Below are 12,866 nucleotides of genomic sequence, written 5' to 3'. Positions count from 1 at the left end.
CAGAGCAGTCGTACTCTTTAGCCAATCAGATTTAAGCTTATCAATCGACCAATCAGTATCACGTGAGGGCGGGCCTACCTGCATGTTACGTCATCAGCTTTCGACCAGTTCATGGCTGAGCAGAGGTAAGTGCAGTTAATCGTTCATTTCTGTGTTAACTGAAGTTAAAGAAGTTTGCATGTGAATATAAACATTTATTTTTAGTATTGATGGATGTTCATGTCCTGTCCACCACACATTCAACTGATGATAATGTATGTAATGACGTGCATATATATAGGAGGCATGTTTTGATCTGCATATATTATGTAGTTTTATTGTTTCAGATTTCCAAGACAGATGATGTATGAAGTTGCAGACAACCAGTACTGTGATCTTACCATTTCTACTGTAATTCTTTGAAAACAGTCATGTTGCAAGCCATCCATTTTGACAGTTGTTTCAACAAGTGGTTGAAAGTGATGCATTGTTACTGTATTAATTTGTCTCCTGCGGACTATATGAACACGCTTTAGGAATAAAGCCTTGCTATGCATGCATTATTTAATGTTCTTGAAAGAATTAAAAGATTCAGACATAGTTCAATTTGATGTACACATTTTATTAATTTGAAAGTTTCCGAATCCTTTGGGAATAAAATATATAAAATGACTTGATCATGATTAATGTTTTCTGTTACATATGAAGTTCATGAACTGACCGTCTTAAGTGTGAAGCACAATATTCAGTACAGAGAAATATACGTCTCTTCAGGAGTTGTGAGATCCAGTCAGAGTGTACTTTGCTTTTAAAGTATATAAATATAAGTGCAATACATCAAGTGAAAAGTTAAAAAATGAATTGTGTTCAGTCCGGTCATCAGTAGACCTCTCTGTTAGGACATATAAGATTTTGTCCTGATATTTAAAGTACTAAAACCCTATAGTACAAGAGGTGCAGACAGAGGATGTGGGAAATTAAGTGATGGTATTTGAATAGAGTTTACTGAGTAATCTTAGTCGCATAATCTTAATTGCCTCTTAATGATAAGTACCTTTGTCTTATCAGCATAAAATCAGATTTACCTATTTTACTAGGCAAAGTAAAATTAATGCTTCACAATATTGTCCTGTGAGACCTTAAGATGACAATAAAAAACCTTATTTAAAAACCTTGACATTACAATACAGCATAAGGAAATGCATGTTGAATATATTGGTAACACTCTACAATAAGGTACAATAACTAGGTTAACATTAGTTCATGTATTAAATAACCATGAGCAATACATTGCTGTGTTTGTTAATCTTTGTTAACGTTAGTTAAAAATAAAGCTGTTCATTGTTAGTTTACAGTGCATTTACTAATGTTAACAAGATTTTAATGAAGTATTAGTAAATGTTAACATTAACAAAAAATAATAAAGGCTGTTCACGTGCAGTTCATTATTAGTTCATGTTAACTAATGAAACGTTTTAATAAAGTGTTACCAATTAAGACAAATACAAAAAAAAGTATAAAAGAGAATAAAGAAACAACATGAATTAAGATGTTCGTGACTGCTATCCAGATGTCACACCAAAGGTGAGTAATCCTAAAAAATGCAGGGAAACAAGTGTTAATAATAATTTAACATCATACACAAATGGCAAAAAACACTGGCTGCTCATTAAAATAGGTCTATTCACTATTTAAAGAACAATCTCGATGGGTATTGACCACAGATGATTGTTTTGCAATCATTAGCGTGAATGTAGCTGTGAGAGCTGTCTACCTTCAGCTAAAATACAACAAAACAAGCATCATTCTTCTTCATTTTTGACACGATATGGGACATCTGATTACAACAACACTTGCTTACATCAGTTAATAGTTAATAAACTATTGCTTCAACTGATCTCAAACTTCTTTAACTTCAGTTAACACAGAAATGAACGATTAACTGCACTTACCTCTGCTCAGCCATGAACTGGTCGAAAGCTGATGACGTACCATGCAGGTAGGCCCGCCCTCACGTGATACTGATTGGTCGATTGATAAGCTTAAATCTGATTGGCTAAAGAGTACGACTGCTCTGTGTTACGAGTGTTATGCTGCCAGGAAAGTCTCAAAAACACACACACACGTATCTAAGGCGATTCGTACGTGAATGACGATTTGCACATTCAAATGCAAGGATACACTCGTACATTTTAAACATTCAAAGGTTTTTGTGCACAGTTGTATATCTACGAATTGTGTTTTGCATTTGTGAAATGTATTTTATGATTATATAATTTTATTTTGCGCATGTGAATTGCTTTTTGTGAATATATTTTTTTTTCACACACGTGGATTTTTTTTGTGTGTACGTGAATTAGGTTTCATGCATGTGAAATTGTCTACGCATTTGTGAATCATGTTTTTTGCGTGATTTATATTTGAGACTAATCTGCCTCCATATTTTAGCTTCATTTTTATGTTTTGCTCTATTTTCTTTAAAGTTCACGGTAATTGTTTCAATTTGCGCAGTTATTGAACCGATTTGAATCAACACTAAATGGACTTTGAACAATGAATAACGACACTATGTTCATGTTCTGTTGAAGCATTAAACTCTGTTTGCATCACTGAATCATTATTTTCCGGAAACATGCCATAGAGATTAAATTTATTTAATGATAGTGTTGTCAGAAACACAGCTAGTGTCTTGTGTACTGTTCAGTAACGTCTACTTCTAAAAGTGTTTTACATTTATAATTAGGCACTTCAGTTCACTCATGCCGCACTCTTCACGAAGATGAAATGTCACGTGGAGTGTGTTGCGTTGTGGGAAACAGTATCAGAGCCCGTCTAGGAATCCTATTAGACATTCTCTGACAGTATCCCATGCATTGTCTTCAGATGCAAACATCAGATTTCAGCCAGTGTAGGTAATCCATCATGCTAGCTATATGGGTGTTTCTAAGCGTTTATCTCTTCCTCCGGTGAAAATGTTGCAAACGTAGCCGCCGCGTGTCTGTTGCTGTGTTTGGCAGGTGCTTGTGTGGGCGCCGGCGGTGCATACACCCATTGAAACTGCGTTGGAAAGCTTGTTGTGCTGTAGGGAAGTGAGTGTGTTTTGGTCGCTGGTCGAGGAGCTCACCCCATACCAGATGTGACGTGCCTCACTCAGCATCCAGAGTTTTTACACCCAGCACAAACAGTAGTTCGCCATTGTCAATCTACCTATATATTTCTATATATTTATCTATCTAGCTGCTAGCTATCTATGCTAACGTTATGCTATCTGGCTGTCTGCCTATCTTTCTATACTAGCCTATCTATCTATTTATCTGTTTGTCTATCTATATCTATGTATTTATCTATAATCTGCGCTAACGTTATCTGAATACTCTCTTCTGCTACTCGTCTCTCTAGCATGCTCTCTAGTCACTCTCAATGCGGGCTTTGGTAAATTCTCTCCCCAACGTGACGTAATGGTATTGTGGGGGAAAGGAGAATCGTTGCAAACCGCTGTAAGATAGTACATACTTTTTCGTATTATATTCCGCTTTGTGATACCCAACAACATAAAATACAATGAATAACAGTTTAAATGTTTATTACCAACAAGTAAATTGCACAAATTCGATGAAAAAAAAAACCTGCAACACGGCCTTTAAATGAATAATTAGCTCAACAATAAATAACACTTATTAATTTGCAAACTGTCATGCTAGCAAACTAGGTACTTATTTTTAATAAGTACCTATAAAAGTATGTTCTGTATAGTATGAATATGAATGTGATCCGGACGTACATTCGTCATGTTGTCATTATGCAGTCGTGGCCTAATGGTTAGAGAGTCAGACTTGTAACATGAATGTTGCGAGTCTCAATACCAGCAGGAAATGACTGAAGTGCCTTTGAGCGAGGCACCTAACCCCCAATCGCTCCCCGGCTGCTCTGGGTGTGTGTGTCCACAGTTTGCAGTGTGCGTGTGTGTTTACTACTCACTACTCCTAATGTGTGTGCACTAACTTGGATTGGGTTAAATGGAGAGGACATATTCTGAGTATGGGTCTCATACTTCGCATGTCACTTTCACTCACTTCACTATCATGTGATCTACCCTGCCGTTCACAAATCCTCTCCCGTGGCCTCATGGGATAGTAAAGTGTCCATCGTACTCACACTTCAGAATCTCACTGGAAGTAGAAGGTCATTCGGGTACTTTTTGCCTACTCTTTTATTACTGTGTACTGTATTGTGAGTGTATACTGAGTACTGTGAATTCGGTCATACTTCATTTGTCGAATACTGTTTTCCGCCTACTATGGAAGTATGAGATTTCAGACACAGTAACTCTCTGAGCATTCGCATTCATGGCTTGCTGGTTTGCTTTTAGTGAATAAAAACAGGCGCGTCATTACGGTTATTGTCCGCTCAAGTTCTCGACAGCTTCCGATTTGGATGTCATACACCGATCGGTCTGCACAGCGGCACTTCCAAGTTGAACACACCTTAAATCTGCGGTGGTCAGGTGGTACAGCGGCCACATGCTACAAGTCGTAGCTCTGAGAAAATGACCAGTTTACACGTTGTAATTACAAGTTCTACATGTACGTGAAGGCTTTTTATAGTTCAGAATCATTACGGTAATTACGACATGGCGTGAACGCACCTTTAGCTTCAACCCTTCAGGCTAATTTTGAAAACTACAGGTATGTGTGTGTTGGAGCAGGGTTGGAAGTTTTTCTCCCCTCCTCTAGGTCTTCTCACCGGCTATGTGGTATGGGGGTGGGGGTCCAGGTGCGTATGGCTGTCCCTGATATGGTCCCGTCTGCATAGGCTGAGCGCCGTAGCCCGGTTGGGTCGGCACAGGCTGGTATGCTGGATACTGAGCTGGCTGCATGACAGGCTGCTGTTGCTGCTGAATGCATTTTGTATTCATGACTGTGGTTACCTGTGTTCCTCCTACCACAGATGTGGGAAAAACAAGACCGAAATAAATATATAATTCTTATCATTTTACTACCAGTCTAAATAATTTAACATTGTAACGTTCTATTGACACTAAAACACTTACTTGTGGGTTTACTGCACATTTTATAAATACAGCAGCGGTGGCAGATGACGAGCACAACGATTATTACCACAATCACCGTTATTCCTGAAACAATGACGGGGCTATCACTGCTTTGTCTGTGTTGGACAGACTATGATAAAACATGAAGCAACAAGCATTATAAATCTATAAAATCGTATTATAATTTTTTTTTGATCATTAATCAATGATCCTTTTGTTTATAGAAAAATGATTTATTTTCCTATGTATCAGCAGTTAGTTTGGAGACTGGACATTAAAATTCACTTCTACACTCTTAAAAATAAAGGTTCTTTATTGGCATCTATTGTTTCATGACGAACCCATACATTCATGGAAACTTTTCATTGCACAAACATTTCTTTAGATCATTTTTCCCAGTGTAAAGAATATAAAAAAAAAAAAATCTTTTTAGAGCCGTTCACTGAAAGATTCTTGGGGGAACCGGAAATGGTTCTTCTATGACATGGTTGCAAAAATCCTCTTTTGGAACCGTTATTATTAAGATTGTAGGGGCAGATTTTGAGTACCCTAAGATTTTGATTAACGTTTGCAGTATTAATAATTAAGATGCTTGCATATTGTAGTAGGTAGTAAATAAAAAGTATCTGTCCATTCACTCTCATGTTGCTTGAAATGTGTATGACTCTTATCTTGTGTAACACAAAATTAGTTATTGTCAAAATATAAAAGCTGCTCTTTTCCATATAATAAAAACACATGGTGTTACTGCACAGGGCTGCATTTCCCAAAAGAATCATAGGCCTGAGTAGATCGTAGAATGCCACCAATGGGGTCTAAGATCAACTTAGCTCATGAATGATACTTTTGAGAATCAAAGCCCTGGATAGTTGCATTGTGCTTGGATTATTAAAAATCTACAATATCAAATTTTCAAACTTAGCCACTAGACTGGCACAAATATATATATATAATTTTTTAACTAAAACAAACAGTTTTTCTTTGGTCCCGCCTTTTCTTGCTTAAGACACCCTGTAAATCTCCTCAACAAAAAAATTAAATGTTGCATCATGTTCCTTCTCTCTTGCCTCATTTTTCTTTCAATTGACTCAATTTTTTTCAATTCAATTGAAATGTGAACGCTACAGCTTTCGCAGCCAAAAACTTTTCATTCTTTGTTCTTTACATATCAAGCAAAGCATTTTCCCACCTTGCACTGCATGCACAAAGTGGCAGTTAAAATTGTAACGTGTCAATCAGGGTCAAAACGGTGTCAAACGACCACATCCTCTGTAGGAAACGATGGGTGGAGCCACACACGGAGAGACAAAGCCTCAAGTAACACACATCGCAAAAACATTACAACTGAAGTTAATTTGATTAGGTTGCAGAAATATTAAAGAAATTTAAAGGTCCCGTTCTTCGTGATCCCATGTTTCAAACTTTAGTTAGTGTGTAATGTTGTTGTTAGAGTATAAATAATATCTGTAAAATTATAAAGCTCAAAGTTCAATCCCAAGCAAGATATTTTATTTAACAGAAGTCGCCTACATCGAACGGCTGGATTGGACTACATCCCTCTACTTCCTTCTTTGATGACGTCATTAAAACCGTGTTTTCACTAACCTCCGCCCACAGGAATTGATGGCGAAATGTCAACAGACTTGGATGATGTCTATCTATAATCGGTTACCGCAAAAGTTTAATTCGAAGTTGTTAGTTTGCTCTGTCCATTTCACCACGGACTGTTTTTCTAACCTGGGATAATATCAAGCAGGCTTCTCTCAGCGTTTCATACTGACGAAGGGGACAATTTCAACTATGTTCCAGCAAGCGGTAAGTAGTGATTTATGGAAGTAGCGATCAACTTCATATCTTTTTTCTTAGTAGGATGAAAATAATCTTACTTAAACTGTGATTAATATACAGAAAGCGATCAAAGAACAATCCCTTTCCAATCGCCCAAGCTGTCAATCACACAGCGCGAGTTTATCTGGACACTTGCCAAACCTTGTTATGAAATCAATGACGCTGTTACACTGCACAACGAAGCTCTGACTGTATTCATATTCATATACCCATATACCAAATCATTAGTGAGTGCAGAAACAGCTTTGCAATGATAAGATCTTTTTTCACGCGATCAACAGACTGTCATCTGCTCAATGCTCATCACTGTGTGATTGAAATAGATCTAAATACTTAAAAAAAACTTCTCACGATTCGTTAATCCCGATAGCTGTAATAGTAAAAACGTATAGCTGTAATAGTAAAAGTTTTCCAGATAGTTCCAAATGTAATGCCAGATATTTCATATGCAAGCATGTCAGCCAATCACAGCAGAGGGCGTTTACGCTGAAGTCTCTCAGCAGACACGCCCCTTCAAACAGAGCGTTCAAATCATGGGATGAAATCGGGCTAGGAAATATGCCTTTTATTTCTAAATTATAAAAAAATTTGATCTAAAAAACATACTTATAAGGGCACCCCAGGAAACATTATAAAATAATAAAATAATCCATGGAATGGGACCTTTAACATCCTTGATGTGTCATTACAAGTGCCCAGCCATGTGAGTGATTCCTTCAGAGTGATCACGGGTGAATCTGAATGCAGTTTTTTGTCGTTGTTCTCTGTACTGACAGCACTCCAAATTTACAAAAAAAAATGAGCTCAATGTTAAAATTGACCGGAGTTCTCCTTTAATCTCGTTCTAATGTTAGAGAATTTGGAGTATTCTAAATAGCGGCCGCGTGCACAAGTTTTTGTTTCATTTGCATAAAACACGCCCAATCTCCATATAAGGGTTTTCCGTACAACCTTTCCTTTAAAGGGTAACTAAACCCTAAAACAACTTTTTTTTAGTTAATGATCTGTACATTTGGGTATAAAGTGTTTTAATTCTATAATTTATGGTGTAAAAACGTCTGAGTGCTGCCCTCTTGAGGTTGAACGGTGGCTACTACAGTTGAATTTTCCTATTGGAAGTTGTGGTGCTCTGTGACGTAAGAGAGTACTAGCTCACCACGCCCTTGCCTACAGAGAGACGCTGTCTCAGGTGCATGCCCCCCCTCCGTTGGGCTCTGCCCACTTTTCCAGCATTTTTCAAATATTGCCAGTCGGTGGAGTCAGGCTCTGACCATGGGTTTAGTTATATTACCCTTTAAAGCCATTCGACACTCTCGTCAAACAATCGAAAGCTGTCGATTTGTTCGTGAAAACGTTCGTTTCATTTGTGTGTACACATGCTTAGTGAATGAGACCCACTTATTTAATTTTGGCAGAAAATGCCTTCCATAACTACTGAGTGCAAATTCTTAAGTTAAAATAAAGTGAAACAAACTAGTGGGCCGAATGTTTTGCTAACGTCCCTAGGTTATAAAAAAAAATATTTTTGAATGTTCTCTGAACTTTAAAGTGCCCCTATTATGGATTTTTGAAAATGACCTTTCATGTAGTGTGTAACATAGCTAGCTCTAAGTGAATGAAGACATCCTGCAAAGTTTTAAATCTGAAAGTGCACCGTATATAAAGTTATTGTCTTTCAAAAGTAAGAGTCGACTCTGAGTCAATAAAATGAATCGTTTTTCAAACAAGCTGTTTCGTTTTCAAGACGAAACGTTAGCATATTACCCGCCCACTTATTGCACGCAGACACCAGGGAAAACTTGAACCCTTTCAAACACTGCAGCTGGTTCCTGTGGATACTGGACAACATCATGTCGAAGACGCTGTTCTCTACAATGTGATGGTAAAGCCAGTTTTTTTTTTTCACTGCCCAAGGACAAGTATGTGAAGAATCAGTGGTTAAAATTCATCTTTACCATGATACCACAGCAGTATAATCCTAAACTTTTGCTGTGTTTCCTTTATTTTACTGAGACTTCTTCTCAAATCTCGGAGTTCAGTGCAGGATTCGCAAAACGTTGTAGGCCACTATTAACTAAAACTGTCTATTAATGCATATTGTCGCTAGTTACGCATGTAACTGTGGTTCTGTGAATTCTGGATGACTGCCAGAGGCAGTGTAAACACTATGGATTATCGCAGTGCCAGCTAAATAGGTCGAGAGAATATACCAACAAAGTCACGTGGCGTGACGTATGCTGAGCCCTGGAGAGTTATAAGCTACAGTAGCTCAGCATTCTGCCACGGTACGCCTTTCTCGCGCATTCCGAGTGACTGAGAACTCCGGCGGTCAGTAAGAATGAAACAGAACACTAGTTACGTATGTAACTGTGGTTCTGTGAATTCTAGATGACAGTTTCTAACAGTGAACAAATTTCCAGAGAGAAAGCCATTGCGCGAACCGCGTCTCTGACAATCGTAGGAACAATTTTTGAGAGTCTGGGAGGCCGGCGTCGAAACTGTAGAGTATATCCCCTGTTTAAGGTTGTCAACACCCAGGGGTCTGCTGTGTTGGACCTCCAGTATTCCAGCTGTTCTATAGAAAAACGATCGACCGCCGTCCTGACTGTCTCAGGCTTTATGTGCGATTTTTAGTGGTCGCGGGGGGGCGCTGACGGGGTCCTCATGGAAACTGTCGATGAGGTGGGCGAAAAACTCTCGCATCTTTAGGAACACGAGGTCTTTGAGGGGGCTGTGACTGAGGTGTAGTGTGCCGACGGAAACGTTGCTCCGGTGTGGCATAGTGATGTCGGGTCTGAACCGCTGGCATCCTAAAGGTAGGGTTGCACTGCACCTGTGTCAGTTGACGAGTGGCTTCAGACAGCTTTACCCTCTTTTCCAACAGTTCCGGAACATTTGGACCAAAAATATGCCCGGGGACAAATGGAAGATCTCTCAAGGTTTTCTTACAGTCCTCCGGTAGCCGTGCTTGGGCAAGCCACATTTGGCGGTGGGCTGCCAGAAGCGTGGCTGTAAGACTACCCAGCTCGCGGGTCACATGGCCTGTTGCCAACAGAGCAATTTGCAGAAATTGTGAAATAGAGGGATCCGCAATTGTAGGTTCCAGCGTACTGGTGGCAGCAAGAAGTAACTGGCAGATTGTATTTTCTGCATGAACAATGTAGGCAACAGACTCGTATGCCTTTTTTAGCAAGGAATTCGTACAACCGCATTGCGCACTTGGACATCGCACATTCCCTCGTAGAGCCTCATCAGGAGACACCACCAAAGCTGCCACAGGCTGCTCTATCTCCGGAGCGCGACCCAACCCGATAGAATCTGCTTCAGCCATAGATGCTAGCGTTTGAGCAATCTTTGAGCGCCACTTAGGCGGGCCAGAACCAGTGAGAGCATTTGAAAATTCAGCCATAAAAACCTTACATGGTGGCATGGCAAAAGAAGTTGCAGCTGTGGTCTGTCTGAAAAACACATTCGTTTGGGCAGATTGAACAGGTGACTCATCAAGTCCTAGACGAGCAACTGCCATTCGAAGCACAGCCAAAGTATCATCGGAGGCGGACTGGTCTTGTCCAGATGACTGAACTGACCCTCCACTAGACCCCTCCGCTGCTGGGTAACCAGTGAGAACAGCCTGAAGTGATAGTTGTGCAGACACATCCATAGTATGATCGTGAAAAAAGGAATCTGAAGCACTAGTAGAAAGCACATCCAACTCAGAATGATGAGAAAAACAAGGGGAATCAAGAGACTCTTCCCCAGCTCCCTGAATCTGAACATTCTCATCCTCCTGTGTCATCTTCACAGGTGTAGCAGATGTGACAGGCTAAAGTGAGTGAAGCAGGCGTTTCAGCTCTGCCATCTCTGAAGAAAGCACCGACACCATCATAGAAAGTGAACTTCTCTTAACATGTGAATGTTCATCTCCTTGCGAAGTGGCCTTGTTAGCTGGGAGGGGAGCACCAGCTGCCGCCGACGGCCTGAGCTTCCGAGTGCGCGAAGGGGTTACATCTAACTGCCCAAATTTCACTGTTGAATTAGGGTCTAACTCGGCAAGACAGAGCCGTTGTTCCGACATAGGTAAAAGGCTGCAGTGCATGCACGGGTCCGTGAGAGCCTCTCGCAGATGTTGAACACCCAAACACGACGGGCAGATGTCATGACCGTCGTCAGGGAGAAGATTATTAGGGCACAGCTTATAAGTCAGTGGAAAACCAGTGGCAATCGAGCTGTGAGCCATAGTTATTTGCTAATATCACCCTTGGATAGCACCGTAAGGTTAAGTTAAGCGGGATGAAAAAATAATAAAAACAAAAAGATTCCCTCGGGTGAACCGACAGGTAATGCCAACAAATATCTCACGAAAAAGAGAAAAAAATTCTAAAAAGGCCGGCGGATTGAACCGAGGGACAAAAAGTATAACATGAATTTGAGTAAAAACACTGAATAAATATCAACGGAGACCGTTAACTCATAGGCGCGGAAAACACAAGCCACCGGATAGCACCGAGAGGCACAGAGTGTTACCGATGAGCACTATACTCAATAGAAAAACTCTATACATTTTCTACAAATCCTTTGGAGTGGCGTAGACGCGCGCTGTCACAGCTTGTGAGGACGAATCTCGCTGCTCTTATAGACCTTATGTAGCCCCGCCCCTTTTTAGCGCTGCGCTCATTGTCTTTTGTCTTCCGGTTTGTATTTTCACAGTGATCTTGCGTATTTATGAATGAACGGCTCGTTTTAAAATCTTTCCGGTCTGACATTTGTTTAGACATCTGCTTTGAACACTACAATCCTCATGATAACTTTCGTTAACTTTACATTAAGTAAATCCACTTCACCAGCTAATTACTCCTCGACAGCGATGCCATTGAAATACACAAAGCGACCACAAAAACGGAAGTTCAAAGACAATATTCTAAAGATGGCATCGCCCTTGTTTCTCTGGCGCATAAGGTCTATAAGCTGCACCTGACAGCGCAAATAATCACTCAATAATACAACCTATCTCAACCAAGCGAGAAAGCAAAAGAGGCAGAATGCTGAGCTACTGTAGCTTATAACTCAGTTTATAGCTCAGCAAACCTCATGCCACGTGACTTGGTATATTCTCTCGACCTATCTAGCTGGCGCTGCTATAGAGCTGGTAAGTCCCGCCCCCTCCGCTAACCCCGCTGGACCGTCAATGCAAGTGAATGGGAGAAAATAATTATTTTCTGGTCCCGTTTGAATTGTGCCATGAATGTGAACATATGTTGTCTGTGAATTTTTTATATAATCTTTCGTGTGAAGAATGCTACAATTTAGCGGGTAGAAGTTTGATACGGTTAGACTTTGTGTGAGAGCACTTTGTGGACTACAACTCTTCGCTGCTTTCTACGCGTTTGAAACGTCAACACCACTCGCACACGGACACTAGCTCACGGATCCCGCTGAACATGGCTGTGTCTATGGTGCACTTCACCTCCTTCTTTCAGGGAGAGGACAAAATCGTTGAGGTTGGCGAAAACCACGGGTAAGTCAACTTTATGGGGTGACGTCACATGCGACATGTAGTCTTTCTCGTTATGTCTTTTCCACAACTGCTAGCCGAAGAATCCATATACTGTCAAACTCGTAACATGAAAGATTATATAAAAAATTCATAAAAATAAAAAATGTTCACATTCATGGCACAATTCAAACGGGACAAGAAAATAATTATTTTCTCCCATTCACTTGCATTGACGGTTTTTCAACCGAGAGGTCCAGCGGGTTTTACGGAAGGGGCGGGACTTACCAGCTCTATAATCCAGTGTTAACACTGCCTCTGGCGGTCAGTAAGAATGAAACAGAACTATCGTTCTCACTAACGTTACTTTGAGTAAAGATTAAGCTTGGAGCAAGATTTGTTTTACCAACGTTTATGTTAACTTACATCAGTGTTTTACGCTAGAGCTCGGCTAATTTTCACACGCTCTCACGCCACACATCAATTTTCTCACGGACA

Source organism: Scardinius erythrophthalmus, assembly GCF_964197995.2.
Source record: "Scardinius erythrophthalmus genome assembly, chromosome: 14".
NCBI lineage: Eukaryota > Metazoa > Chordata > Actinopteri > Cypriniformes > Leuciscidae > Scardinius > Scardinius erythrophthalmus.
This window is presented reverse-complemented; position numbering follows the sequence as displayed.